We start from the raw sequence: 15,548 nt of genomic DNA, 5'->3' as shown, positions 1-15,548 counted from the left end.
AACGCTACGAGCCACTACGTGGGTTCTGGGAGTCAAAACCTGGGTCCTCTACAACAGCATCATGTGCTCTTAATTCCTAAGCCACCTCTCCAGCCCACTTTACCACGTTGCAGGAAACCAAAGCAAACAAAAAAAGAAAAAGATGCAGCCAGATGTGGTAGTACATGCTTCTAATCCTAGTACCCAAGAGGTCTGATGCAGCCGGAGGCATCACACGACCTGACTTCAGACAGGTTTACATAGTGAGACCCATCTACAGAAAAAGGAAGAGGATGAGGAGAAAACTAGCTTAGAGTGTGGCCAGTGGTAGACCAGGGTTCTGGGTTCTGTCCCCGGTACCACCCAAACTATTTTTAATTTTGCTTAATGTCTACTTTCTATCTATTTTTCACTTACTCCTTTCCGATGTTGTGACATTCTTGATGTCCAGGCTTTGCTTCATGATGTGAGCACACTTTCAGATCCAACTTAGAGGGGCTGGCTCTTAGAGATGAAAAACACCCTCAGCACCACTGGGTTTTAACAAAGAAAAGTCCTAAAAGAGAGAAAAGTGTAATGACACTGATGAAATATATATTTCAAGCTGTTGAAAGAAAAGAGTTTTCTGTTTCTGAGAACATCTCTCAGCAGCACCGGCTGCTCTCACAGGGAACCCAGCACTCACTCAGCAGCGAACGACCATGTGAGACTCCAGGCCTGGGTATGTGACTCCCTCACATGGGGTACACAAACGTACAGGTAAAAAGGGAAAAACCAAAACAAAAACCACACACAATAAATAAATTCTTTCTCTAACATTAAAATAAAATTATTAAATCTGTCAGTCTGAGACCAGCCGGTCTGAAGAGTACAATAGAGAGACTGCCCCAAAACCCAAAACCAAAACCCAGCAAGCACACGGCTGTAGTGGGTGGGGAGGCTATTCAGCAACGCCTTTAATCCCAGCACTCGGGAGACAGAGGCAGGCCTGGTTTAGATATATGTGCTGAGTTCCAGGACAGCCAGGGATACAGTGAGGGCCTGTCTCAAAAACAAGCTCAAACCATCAAAGGTAAACAAGTAAGTGACTGAGCCCACGGTGACCCGAATTCAGCCCCTAAGGCCAAGGTTGGTGAAGAGAACACACTTCTCAAAGCTGTCCTAAGACCTCCACAGCTGTGCTATGTATGTGAACACGCAAATAGAAAGACGTTTCTTTTAAATAAAAAAAAAAACAACAACAAGAAACCAACTCCCTAGCTGGGCCTGGTAGTCCACACCTTAATTCCAGTACCCTGGAGGCAGAGGATCTTTTGAGTTTTAGGTCAGTTTAGTAGAAAATTCGAAACCAGCCAGGGCTTACATAGGGTGCCTGTCGAATAAAATCAATACATAATTCAGTGAAAAATCCCTTTGACTTTTTGTTTCTCCCTACCAAACCCCATCTCCAGTCCTGAGACAGAATCTTACTATGTATGTAGTCCAGGCTGGCTCAGAGTCTGGAGTAGTCAGGATTACTTCCAGGCATGCCTGTCTCAAGAACTTCAGTGTTAATAAAGGAAGACCACACAGAATTCTAAATTTCATCTTTTGTTTGTTTGTTTCGTTTTTTTTTGGTTGTTGTTGTTGTTTTTTCGAAACAGGGTTTCTCTGCGTTGTTTTGGTGCCTGTCCTGGACTCACTCTGTAGCCCAGCCTGGCTATGAACTCACAGAGATCCGCCTGCCTCTGCCTCCTAAGTGCTGGGATCAATGGCGTGCGCCACCATCGCCTGGCCCTAAACTTGATTTTTAAGAAAAAAAAAAATGTGTGAAAGTTTGGGTAACTTTGCTTAGATTTACATTATATATTTAAAAAAAAAAAAACACTGAAACTATGAGGAAAATATAAATGAAATCAAGATGAGGAGGGACTCAGCAAAACCCATGTTTTCCCCGGTTTTATGTTACTAATTACACAGTATCACTGCCTTCTGAATTATAAAGAAAAAAATCGTTTCAGCTCACGGTTCTGGATGTGAAAGGTCAGAAGACTCCCAACGGAGGGTGGTCTTGTCTCTGGAGAATCCTGAAGCTGTGTATGACTGTCACAGTACTTCAGCTCTCTGGAGAATCCTGAAGCTGTGTATGACTGTCACAGTACTTCAGCTCTCTAGCTCTACTCATAGGAACCACCAGAATTCAATCACAGAGGCCAAACCCTAACGATGACGTATACAATCCTATCAATCTCCAAAGGCCCCACCCCCAAACACCAAGACCTCTCCACCCTCAGAGTACCTTACAATAGTACTAAATCTGTTATTTGTCATTTGCTTGAGACCCGCCCTATTATGTTGCCTAAGCTCGATTTAACCGGGTCTCAAGTGATCCTCCAGCTTCTACCTCTTGGGTGCTGGGACAACTTGGCATGTGTCTCCAAGCCCTAAACCAGCGGTTCTCAACCTATGGGATGAAACTCCTTCACAGGAATTGCATATCAGATATCCTGCACACCAGGTTTTTCAGACAGGTTTCTCTGTGTAACAGCCCTGGCTGTCCTGAAACTCACTCTGTAAATCAAGCTGGCCTTGAACTCACAGAGATCTGCCTTGCCTCTGCCTCCCAAGTGCTAGGATTAAAGGCGTGAGCCACCACCGCCAGGCGCACACGAGATATTTGCATTACAATTCAGAACTGTAGCAAAACTACAGTTATGAAGTAGCAACGAAATAATCTTATGGCTGGGGGTCAGCACAGCATGAGGAGCTGTATTAAAGGGTCAAAACATTATTACAAAGGTTGAGAACTTTTGCTCTAGAGAACCTAATACACAGGCATACATAAAAGGGGTTTGCTTGGGGTTGGGGATTTAGCTCAGTGGTAGAGCGTTTGCCTAGCAAGCGCAAGGCCCTGGGTTGCAAGGTGCTAGGTTCGGTCCTCAGCTCTGAAAAAAAAAAAAGCGCGCGGGGGGTGGGGGGTGGGGGGGTGGGAGGGGTGGGGTGGGGGGCGGATTTGCTTACAGGTTGCAGTCTCGCTAATCCAATAGAGGCTGGCTACGAATCCAAGAATCCGGATCATTCTCAGTCTGTGAGGCTGGATGTGAGGCTGGATGTACAGCTGGTCTTCAGTAGATGCTGGAATCCCAAAGTTGGCTCTAATGCCAGTGAAGGAACGGGTTTCCTAGCAAGGCGAGGGCAAGCGGGCAAAGAGCAAAGGGCTCCTTTCCATGCCCTTATACAGGCTTCCGGCAGAGGGTGTGGCCCAGATTAAAGATGTGTCTTCTGCGGTGTGAAGGAAAATGGCCCCAACAGGCCCTTGGAGAGTGGCACTCATAGGCCTTGTTGGAGTAGGTGTGGCTTGTTGGAGGAAGTGTGTCACTGTGGGGCAGGCTTTGAGGTCCCAGAAGCTCAAGCCAGGCCTAGTGTAATTCAATCTCCCTTCTTGCTGTCTGCAGATCCAGATGTAGAACTCTCAGTTACTTCTGCAGCACCACATCTGCCTGCATGCCGCCATGCTTCCCACAATAATGGTCTGTATTTCTGAACTGTTAGCAAGTCCCAATAGAATGTTTTCATTTATAAGAGTTGCTGTGGTCACGGTGTCTCTTCACAAGAGTAGAACCCTAAGACATCTTCCTAACTCTATGATTCTGATTAGAAGTGGATCTTCTGACTTCAAATTAAGCGGGGGTGGGGTGGGGATGGTGGGGTGGTGGTGTGGGGGTGTGTGTGTGTCCTCACAGGTGTGCCCTCTTTTTTCTATTGATTTAATTTTATTTTTTTCAAGACAGGGTTTCTGTGTAGGCCCTGGCTGTCTTGAAATTCACTCTGCAGGCCAGGCTAGCCTTGAACGACCTACCTCTGACTCCTGAGTGCTGGAAGAGTGCGCCACCACCACCACCCGGTGTGTATCCTCCATTTTTGAGTTTTAGTTCCAGATGTAGGTCAAGTTGACAACCAAGAATAGCTATCACATGTTAGTGTACATGGACCACACACACAAAGGATCATGGAAATTTAAGAAGCTATTTTCTTCCTCTAGAACTACAAAGAAAGGAGAGAAAGTGTCCATTATAAATCTTTCCTGGCAGTTAATAAGTTACTTAAAACTGGTGCTGGGGCAGCTGCCTTGTGTCTGAAAGACAAAAGAACAGAGCCGGCTGACTGAACGCGTAGATTGGTTCTGTGGTTTGGATACCGCACCCCAAGATGAATGTATCTGTGGACAGTGCAATGTGGGACCTTAAGGAAGTGATTGGATCATGGAGGCTCTGACTCCTGATGTGTTAATCTGTTGAAGTACTCATAACCTGATGGCATCATTGGGAGATGGTAGAAGCAAGGGATGGGGTCTAGGTGGACGACGTAGGGAACTCTGGGCCTGTCCTCTAAGGATACCGCTTGTGCTGGTTCCTCTCTCATTCATTATCACCTAAGAGGTGACCAACTTTCCCCTGTTAGAGTCTTCTAAAGTGATGTTTCTGCCTGTCACAGGACTATTAAGCAATGGTACCAGTGACCGTAGACTCGAACCTCTGAAGCCATGATCCAAAATAAATCTTTTTTTTTTTTTTTTTCAAATTAAGACATGGCCTCAGTATACAGTCCTGGTGTCCTGCAACTCGCTAGGTAGATCAGACTGGCCTGCAGCTCTCAGGAGACCCAGCTGCCTCTGCCTCCCTGAGTGCGGAGATTAAAGATGTGTGCCACCATATCTGAGTTTTCCCAAGCAATAGGTTTTGATCATACTTTATCCTCCCCTAATTCTTCCCCAATCCAACCCATCCAACTTAATGTTCTCTCTCTCTCAAAAGTGAAAAACAAAAATAACAATACAAAACTGGGTGGTGGCGCAGAGCCAGGCGGATCTCTGTGAGTTCAAGGCCAGCCTGGGCTACAGAGTGAATTCCAGGACAGGCTCCAAAGCTACACAGAGAAACCCTGTCTCAAAAAACCAACCAACCAACCAACCAACCAAACAAACAAACAAACAACCCCCAAAACCCTGTCAACTTAAAAAAAAAAGAGTAACATTCTTTTTGTTTGTTTAGCTTTTTAAGATAGGGTTTCCCTATGTAACCCTGCTTTTCCTGGAACTGGATTTTTAGACCAGACTGGCCTCAAACTCAGAGATTCTGTCTCCCGAATGCTAGGATTAAAGGAGTGCACCACCACTGCCCCCCCACAAGAAAAGCATTCTTAATAGCTTAATCATCTGCACCATTTCTTCTTACTGTTTCTGGGAAATTCCCAAAACCCACCATAACAGAGTTACATCAATATGTCTGTAAAAGGTTTTGAACAATCATGAAAAATTGGTGTGGGCAAAGGTCTCACTTCAGAGTGATTGTATCCCCAGAAATAGCTGCTGCTAAGTAATAATGGACAATAAATGCTCAATGATTTGGGCACAACACTCACATCACATCTCAAAGGCCTCCAAGGGGTCACACACTTCCTCTAATCCCAGCTTCCCCTGTGGGTTTTCTCTCCTCCTCCTCCTTCCTCTCTCCCTTTTTACTTTTTGGAGACGGGTCCCACAGTGCAGTTCGGACTGGCTTCTAGAACCCGTGGTCCTCCTGCCTCAGCTGCCAGAGTGCTGAGATGACAAGTGTCCCCACACACCATGCCCAGGTCCTCAAGTCGAATTCAGATCCTATATTTGTTCAACCACCTCATTTTCTGTTTCCAGATAGTATCAAGCTTCCCACCTTCCCACCCCCAGCAGCTGTCTTAACACATTTAGTCTAAACCCCATCTAAAGAGCTTTAACGAGGGGCTGGAGAGATAGTTCAGTGGCTAAGAAGCCTGGCTAGGGCTCTTCCGGGCTTCCGAACTCAATTCCCAGCACCACATGCTGGCTTGCAGCCGTCTGTAACTGCAGTCTCATGGGATCTGATGCCCCCTTCTGGTGGTCGGCACACCTGCAGACAAAATACCCACATACATAAAACGTATAAATAAGCAGCAGCTTAATTGTGTGTGTGATGTGCAGGGAACACACCTACCAGAAGACAACTTAGGGAGTCACTGCACCATGCAGGTGGGCTAGACTGAACTCAGGTTGTCGGGCTTGGTGGCCTTTCCCCCTTTACCCACTGAACTGTCTCATTGGCTCACACAAAATCAGTTTTAATTTTATCCTTCAGTACTAGTATTGTGTTCTAGTTTTTAGTTCTGTTGACATTTTGTTTTTGTTGTTATGGGCAAGTTGAAGAGAATTGTCATTTGAAGTTTCATATGAGCCCAGAACACAGGGCTGGCCCACCACTGAGGAAGTCACTGAAGTCCAGGCGCCCTGACATCCGGTCCCCTCTCCCTTCCTCGGACTCCCACCCGCAAAGCAGCCGCAGCTGGCGCCTTCTCTAGAGCATTGCTCCATTTCCCCGGATAAGGCTGAAAAGGCTGGGGCAGGCAGCCTCATGATCCCAAACTCCACAGCTCTGAAAGGCTGCCAGAACTGCCCCCGGAAGAGCTGCTAGAGCCGTCTTGGGGCCAGAGGCCATGGATCTGGTCCTGAGAGGGACATGTGGTACCTTGGACTGTGCTGTTTTGTCTGCTGCCCAGCGGCTGCACCTGAACCCCTGCCTCTGCAGCTGCCTCAGCCTCCTCCACGCAGGGAGGCGAATGTTTGACTAAGTCTCTATTTTTTTATTTTACCAACAAAGACTTGGGAGCCAGATGCTGGGGTGAAACCTGCTAGCTCAGAGAGGCAGAGAATGCACCAGCTAACTTTCCTCCTTTGCTGTTGTTCCAGAAAGGAAGCTCTCTCCCACGTTGTCTGAAACAAAACTCCAATCCGATGCTCCTCCTTTCTACTTCCTGTTCCTCTCTCTCCCACCTCCCGACTTTTCCTCACTTTCTATGGTTACTTCCAGTCAGCTGGTTGCTTGCTCGGGCCTATCGACCTGTGGTTGATTTTATTTAAATAATGCAATCTCAGGGTTCATAGTGTGATCAAATGTCCCACGACAAGCCTGAAAGTGACATGCATGGGCAGTAGACAGAAACAATGAAATAACCGATTTAACTTGCCTTCTCCAGACACAGGTTCTGCCATTGGATTCAGCAGTGCTCTGCAGGGAACTCCTACCTTGTGAAGTTCAGCCAGGGCTTTATTAACATCTCATTAGCAATCTGGTTTTATGCCCTGGTTTCTCTCCAGCTTCCTAACTTGCTTCTGGAAAAAAACCAACCAACCAACCAACCAACCAACCAACCAACAAACAAACAAAAAAACATGTTGGGTTAAACTGTTGTGCCCAGATCGCGACCCCCCAGAGAGACCACCAAAGACGAGCATGCCGGAATGCAAAAGCAAGGTTTAATTCTGGATATCCAAAAGCAATACAAGTCTAGGCAGGGACTTTGTCCAATACATCCAACGCAGTGGAGGCTGGAGGGAAGTGCCCGCCTGTCTGAAAGCTCAGTTTTATTTTTTTTTTTTTTTGGTTTTTCGAGACAGGGTTTCTCTGTGTAGCTTTGCGCCTTTCCTGGAACTCACTTGGTAGTCCAGGCTGGCCTCGAACTCACAGAGATCCGCCTGGCTCTGCCTCCCGAGTGCTGGGATTAAAGGCGTGCGCCACCACCACCCGGCTCCGAAAGCTCAGTTTTTAAAGGGAAAAATCACAAGGTTACATTATTTAGGGGTGCTAGTACGGGTACAATTCTGATTGGCTCGCTTCTAGGGGATTCTAGAAATTACTTCTAAGGGAGTGGTTGCCAGCCACCATTTCTCATTGGCTGCCCTCAGGTGGGGGCATTTCTGTGGTCAGTTACCCTGGAAACCAGGAGAGGACATCCCATAGTCCAGCAGGCATTACCTCGTGACTATCTTGTGACTCTGTACTTTTACACTTCCTGGTTTCTGGAATCTGAACTGACTTGTTTCAGTAACTATTGGCCTATTCCTAGAAGGGGAAATCTTAGGCCTTAGGTTTTTGGGTGAAGGCATTCTGGTCTTATTTCTAAGATGGCTCATTTTGGTCTCACAAAACTACTGGTCCTCGCTGAGTTCCTGTGACTTTCCTCCCAATCCCACAATTCCATAATTATGTGCATAGATGAGTACATCTCCCTGCAGCCTCTACGTCTGCCCAGAGAGTGCAGGCACTTTGCTACTTAGTCAGAGCCTCCCCTTTGGACAGTAACTTTTGCATTTGTTTCGGGAAATGGATTCTGCTGCCTGTCTCCCTATTCATCTGCCTTTGAGTTCTTTTCAACGATGAGAACAAGAGCCTCTGGGACCACTAAGCCACTGAGTTCATTCTGGGCAGGTGCAGGTGCATTCTTGGAAGGGATACAGGCAGCAGAGACTGTAGGATTGGGGGAGTTTTCTCAGGAGAAATGGGGGTGTTAAGTAGTCTCAGAAGCTTTCATAGGGATAGCTGACCCCATTTGGATCCCATACATCCCCCCCCCCCCCCCCCCCCGTCGTCTCTGTCTCTCCTCCCATTTTTGAGAAGGAGTCTGACTGTGGCGTGTCCAGGATGGCCTTGAATTGCTGGACTGAAGTTGTCCTTCTGTCTCAGGCTCCCAAGTGCATGCCTGCCTCCATATTGGCTCATACCTAGGGTTTATAGTCACTTCAGTCTCAATTATCCCAAAAAAGGCTAGTGGTTCAGGCAGACACTTGCAGGGGACTCAAGACCCTTAGTGAGCCTCAAGGGTGCTTCGCTTGTAGTCTGCGTGGTGGAAGGGGGCAGGTGATACATCTCAAAGGGAGAGTCAGCATGAGTCTGTGTCCTCCGCACAAAAATTTCATCCTTGTGGTTATAACCTGGAACGTCTTAGTTATTTATAGGTAGCTAAGTCTGAGCCTAGACTGATTGACTGATTGATTGATTAATTAATTGTTTTATACAGGATCTCAAGTATCCCAGGCTGGCCTCTAATTCATTATGCAGCTGAGGACGACTTTAAACTCTGATCCTCTTGTGTCCATCTCCTCCAGAGTGCTGGGAGCACAGGCATGTGCCACCATGCCTGGTCTGTGCCACCATGCCTGGTCTGTGCCACCACGCCTGGTCTGTGCCATCATGCCTGGTCTGTGCCATCGTGCCTGGTCTGTGCCATCGTGCCTGGCTTATATGGTATGGAGATGGAATCCCGGCTTCACAGATGCCGAGCAAACACTCCACCAACTGAACCACATCCTCAGCCTCAGCCTGGACTTATTTCATTTTCTGTTTTAAGTCATTTTTATTACATGTATTTACTTGTGTGTGTGGGTGTCCAGGTCACAGCATACATATGGAGGGAGGCCAAAGGACAATCTGGGAGAGTCGGTTCTCTCCAGTGTGGGTTTTCTGGGATCGAATTCGGGTTGTCAGGGTTGGCGACAAGGGTCTTTCTTTACCCACTAAGCCATTGCTGGACCCAGATCCTGTCTTGTTACTGTCTAATTATTTTCAGCTGATTACCAGATATTATGTTAAAAACGACGCAGAGCCAGGGAGATGGCTCAGAGGGTAAGTGCACACTTGCTGCTCTTACAGAGGACCCGAGTTCAATTCCCAGCATCCACATCAGGTGACTCACTGACATGAAACTCCAGTTCCAGGGGATCAGGTACCCTCCGGCCTCCACAGGCTTCTGCAAGCATGTGGTGCATGGACACTCATGCACACACACACACATACATAAATAAAATAATAAATAAAAAGAAGCTATAAATAAAAATGGCACAGTTTAACTCTCACTCCTGAGTGGTGGGTGCGTTCAGATTCTTTCTTCTGAACAAGACTACAGAGATGTAATAAACACGGCCAAGGGATTCAGGTCAACGGATACAGCAGTAAGCACACTCATGTGTCTGTCTCCTTGAAATGAATCGATAAAAGTAGAACTTTATGCCTCTGTTTTTTTTCTTTAAAGATTTATTTATTTATTATGTATACAGTGTTCTGTCTGCTTGCCAGAAAAGGGCACCAGATCCCACTATAGATGGTTGTGAGCCACCATGTGGTTGCTGGGGAATTGAACTCAGGACCTCTGGAAGAGCAGCCAGTGCTCTTAACCGCTGAGCCATCTCTCCAGCCTGCCTCTGGTTTTTGTACACAAATCCAAAGGCCAATTTACCATGGGAAAAATATCAGACAAATATCCAAAGCAGGGGCATTCACTCATATATACACACACAACCAGTAATTCATACATACATGAGCAATAATTTATACATGCATCCATATATAATCAGTACTCCTCTTTCAAGATTATTAACATAAGGAAAGTGCCAGCCAATGGAAGTCTAAGGAAATCTGACTTCTAAATGTAGTGAGGAATCTTGTGTAAATGCTGCAACAGAAAAAGAACATTAGGTTAAAAATTAAAGACATTTGAATAAAGTATTGATTGTCTTCAGTGTTAGTTTATTTATTCCTTAACCGTGGCCATGTATGGTGTTATTAACATGAGAAACTGGGCATGTGGTATATGGAAACTCTCCGTCACATTGTCTCAGGTTTTTTTCATATCTCCCAAGCATCCTAAAAAAATTAAAATTACTTTTGGCCTAGAGCGATGGTTTAGTGGTCACAAGCATTTGCTTCTCCTTCAGAGGACCTGGGTTCAATTCCCAGCACCCACAAGACAGTTCACAACTGTCTCTATCTCCAGTTCTAGGGAATCTGATATTCAAGCAAAATACTCAAGCACATAAAATAAAATATAATAGGGCTGGAGAGATGGCTCAGAGGTTAAGAACACTGACTGCTCTTCCAGAGGTCCTGAGTTCAATTCCCAGCACCCATATATTGGCTCACAACCATCTGTAATGAGATCTGGCTCCCTCTTCTGGCCTGCAGGGATACATGCAAACAGAACACTGTATACATGATAAATAAATAAATCTTTAAAAAAAAATAAATAAAATATAATAATTTAAAAAAAGAATATGAGACAGAGAGACTGCTCAATGGTTAAGAGTACTGGCTGCTCTTCTAGGGGACCTGGGTTTAATTCCTAGAACCTGCTTGGTGGCTCACAATTGTCTGTCTCTAGTTCCAGACCATCTAATGCCCTCTTCTGGCATCTGTCAGTACCAGGCATTCTCAAAGTACACAGAAATACATGCAGGAAAAACACCTATGCACATAAAATAAAAAATTAAAAAATAAAAAGACGATAGCTTGGGGTACATAGTGACCTTGTCTCTAAAGATCAAGGGCTGAGATAGAGCTTGGTGGTAGAGCACTGGTCTAACCTATGCAAGGCCCTTGGTTCAGTTCTCAGCAGACGGCTCGGCAGGTGAAAGGATTTGCTTCCAGTCTGGTTATTCGGGTTTGATCCTGGAGACCTACAAGGTAGAAAGAGAGGACTGACTCCCACAACCTGTCCATTAACATGATGCTTTTACACACATGATTGGGATCTCCCTCCAACAAACACATAAGTGCAATAAAAATGTTTCAAAAGAAAAACTGGCAATTGGCACATGCTTTTTTTTTTTCTTTTTGACAGGGTCTCACTATGTAGCCCTGGCTGCCCTGGAACTCACTTTGTAGACCAGGTTGACCTCAAATTCACAGAGATCTGAGGTGTACACCACCATGCCTGGCATAAAGACCATATTTTATCTGGCAATATTTTTACTTCCTTCGTGATATATAAGGTTTTGACCAATAGCATATCAATTTGCCAAGTGTTATATTAGTTGCTGTTAAAATCCTGGGACAAATCACGGAGGTACCTTTTTTCCCCTCTGGTTTTTTTGAGACAGGGTTTCTCTGTATAACAGTCCTGGCTGTCGTGGAACTCACTCTGTAGACCAGGCTGGCCTTGAACTCCCAGAGATCCACCTGCCTCTGCCTTCCAAGTGCTGGGATTAAAGGACTGAGCCCCCACTGCTAGGCTCAGAGGTACCTATTTAACATACCAAGTTGGACCTGACTGCCAGGTTCTCCCAGCATCCCTCAGTCCCTACCTGTTACAGGGTATGACTGGCATACCCTGCCTTCTACCCTGAACTCCAGCCCAGGACTGGGCTGCCCTTCCCCCAGAGGCTCTTCCCTGTGTAATCCAGACATTTTGGCTACCTGCCCCCTTTCACCTTTGCCCTCCTGGCTGCTGCACCTGGTTCCCCTCTCCTCACATGGCTCAGGGTCATGTCCACTCTGGACTCCCCCAGATGTCTCTGCTTCTGACTATGCTCTCCCTTTTATCTACAATAAACTTTCTCCTCCATCATACCTAGCCTTCCTTTTTCTTTCTTTTTTTTCATTCAGTTAACATTTGTTCAGGGTTTTTTTTATTGCTGTTGTTAGACAAGGTCTCTCTGTGTAGCCCTGGCTGTCCTGGAACTCATTCTGTAGTTCAGGCTGGCCTGGAACTCATAGAGATCCACCTGCCTCTGCCTCCAGAATGCTTGGATTAATTAATTAATACTTTAAAAATATTTTAAAAGTTCTTTTTGCGCTGCAACACACCTTTAATCCCAGTACTCGGGAGGCAGAGCCAGGCGGATCTCTGTGAGTTTGAGGCCAGCCTGGTCTACAGAGCGAGATCCAGGAAAGGCGCAAAGCTACACAGAGAAACCCTGTCTTGAAAAACCAAAAAAAAAAAAAAAAAAAAAAAAAAAAAAAAAATCTTTTTGCAGAGTTCTCTGAGACCAGCCTATCAGGAACATTCTGGAACATTCTGGAAATATATTTCTTCTTTCTTTCCCTATGGAAAGGGTGTTGTGTAGCACAGGCTGGCTTTAAACCTCTTTTCCTGTTTCAGAAGGATGCTAGAAGGATAGTTCTTCAATATTGTATAAACTTGACTGTTTCCCTTACACAAGAAACATGCTCTTTGTAGTTGTGGGTTGTTCAAAAAGGGAGAAATTACTGGAAGTGATCCTACAGAAAAGGCCTGTACAGGGAGGATGTGATGCAGAGGTAGAGACCTTGTCTAGCATTCCTAGTTTCTATGTATAGCCTGTGCACAAACACCACTGCATCTCAAAGGAAACTCTGGTTGGACAGTTGGTGGTGCACGACTTTGATCCCAGCACTCAGGAGGCAGAGGCAGGAGGACCTCGGAATTCAAGGCCAGCCTGGTTCTAAGCTTGAGTTCCAGAACAGTCAGGGCTACCCAGAGAAACCCTGTATGGAGAAACAAAACAAAACAAAACATAAACAAATAAATAAAATAAAATAAAAATGAGAGGAAGGAAACTTCCTCAGTACAAGTCCCATGTCTGCTGAGATGACATTTCTTCCACACTTCAAACACACCGCCCAAGAGAAGGATCACTCCAGGCTCCCCGGAAGATAGCCCACAGTCCAGCTGTCACGTTTGCCCAGAGATGGTAGTTCTGCCCTCAGGACTGCTGTAGGAATCTCATCTTTTCTCCCTCTGGAATCCTGTCTCTCCTCCTGGATCTCCACTCAGTAGGAGTTTTCATTACGTGTGGTGCTGGAGAGGGAACCTAGGGCCTCAGGAGTGCTAGGCTAGCCTCCTACCACTCAGCTATGTCCGACCCATTTCCTAGTCTTGTCAAGATAGACTGGTGGTTAAGTCAGTGACCGTGAGCTGAGGAACTCTGAGTGGGAAGAAGGAGAAACTCTTGAGAAAGGGAAGCAAGGAAGACTTGTTCTGTTCACAAGGCAGCATTCCAGGGCGAGCTGTCACAGACTCCCTGGACAATTCCGGTGGAGGTGGTGATAACAGAGTATTTAAAGCATTAGACTTTTAGGTGCAAGGAGGCAAGAGTGTGTTAACTTTCCCAAGTACAGGGAGCTCTTCCTGGACATCTGTTTTTCTCCTTTTTGGTTGTTGTTAAATCGGACTGCAGCCCCCTTCCCCAGTCAACCCTGACCACTGCCTGTACAGTACAGACTGAAAAATATATACGGTGTGGCTGGGCATGGGGGGGCAGGCTTGGGATCACAGTACACGGGAGTTCAAGGAAGAGGATTACAAGCCAGCCTGGGCTACACGAGACTGTGTCAAACAAAATAAAACACTCGAAGTGTAGTATACCCAGTACTCAAGACATGCCTGTGTCTCCTGGAGAAGGAATCTGCAGTCCTGGGCATTAACCAGGGCCTGGAGAAGGCCAGGCAAGCTCTCTGTCACCAAGCCACCCACCCAGTCCCAAGGACTAGCCCTTGAGAAGGCTGAGCCAGATGAAATGGATTTTTGCTTTCCTTCTCATGGTTTCATTTATTGTCCCAGAAAACCTCCTGACCAGTGTGTTTCCCATCAGAACCATTAAGACATTACTAATTAATCCTCATTAGGCCTGAAATAATAAACATTGCTGTCATACCCTAAGTGGAGCATATGAGACTAATGCTGCCTTACTATAAAATTTCATTTTTATTAAACAAACCAATAAAAGCTGTCTTCAGGAATATTTTTGAGGCTGCAGAGATTGTATGCCCTTAGTTCTTTATAACACACAAAATACTAATTTATTTAGTATAACCATATAAATGAAAACGTTTATCCATTGAAGAATATTGCTATATTTAATATGGCCACCTTATATATCTTATTTTCTTTCCTTTTTTTTTTTTGGTTGAGACAGAATCTCACTATGTAGCCCTTGCTGGCCTGGAACTCTCTGTGTAGACCAGGCTGGCCTTGAACTCACAGAGATCCATCTGCTCTGTCTCTCGAGTACCACTCCTCGCCTCTTCACCTTCTTCTTTCTTTCTTTTTTCTTTTTCAGGCTCTCGCTAAGTTGCCCAGGCTAGACTTGAACTTGTGATCGTCCCGCTTCGACCTCCTAAATACTAAAACCTCAGGTTTTCCTTTGCCTTCCCTAACACTTGTTATGGTTGGAATGTTTGGCTGCTCTCAAAGCTCATCTGATGAAATCCTCACGGTCAAGGTGATGGTAGCGTGGATGTCTTTGGGAGGTGTTTAAGTCATGAGGGCTCCGCTCTCGAAACTGGGATTAATCCCCTAATTAGAAAATCCCAGCCCTGTGAAGTGACATACTCCTGTCATCCCAGACTCCAGAGGCAAAGCAGGAGGATCGAAGCAAGTTCGGGGCCACCCTGACAGACTAAGAGTTCCAAGTATCGACACAGGGGAGCACACGGAACGTAAGTTTCTATCTAGCAGAGGAAATGATCAACAGAATTAACAGGAAATCCACAGAATGGTAGGAAATCTGCCAGCAACACCTCAGACAAGGGGCTGGTATCCAGAATTCATAAAGAATTGCAGAAATTAAATTCCAAGGGAATGAAATTATCAGTCAACAATGGGCAAATGAACTGAATAGGCAGTTAAAAAAAAAAAAAAAAGAAAGAAAGAAAGAAAGAAACATGAATGGCCAATAACTTTTTAACTCTTCAGTATCGCTAGTCATGAGGGAAATGCACCTTAAAACTACTGTGGTACACCACCTCACCCCAGTCAGAACGGCTGCTGTCAACAAATCTGACAAAAGATGTTGGAGAGGGTGAAAAGAAAAAGGCGTCCTAACCCAAGTCTGGGGGCACACGCCTTTAATCCCAGCACTGGGGGCAGTGGGGGTGGTGTGGGGGGCAGAGGCAGGTGGAGCTCTGTTTGAGGCCAGCCTGGTCCTACAGAGTGAGTTCCAGTCCAGCCAGGACTGTGTAGAAAGACCATGTCTAAAAAAAAAAGAGGGG

This window comes from Peromyscus californicus, unplaced genomic scaffold (genome assembly GCF_007827085.1).
Source record: "Peromyscus californicus insignis strain IS unplaced genomic scaffold, ASM782708v3 Scaffold_6__1_contigs__length_162567912, whole genome shotgun sequence".
Taxonomy (NCBI): domain Eukaryota; kingdom Metazoa; phylum Chordata; class Mammalia; order Rodentia; family Cricetidae; genus Peromyscus; species Peromyscus californicus.
Note: the sequence above shows the minus strand (reverse complement) of the source record.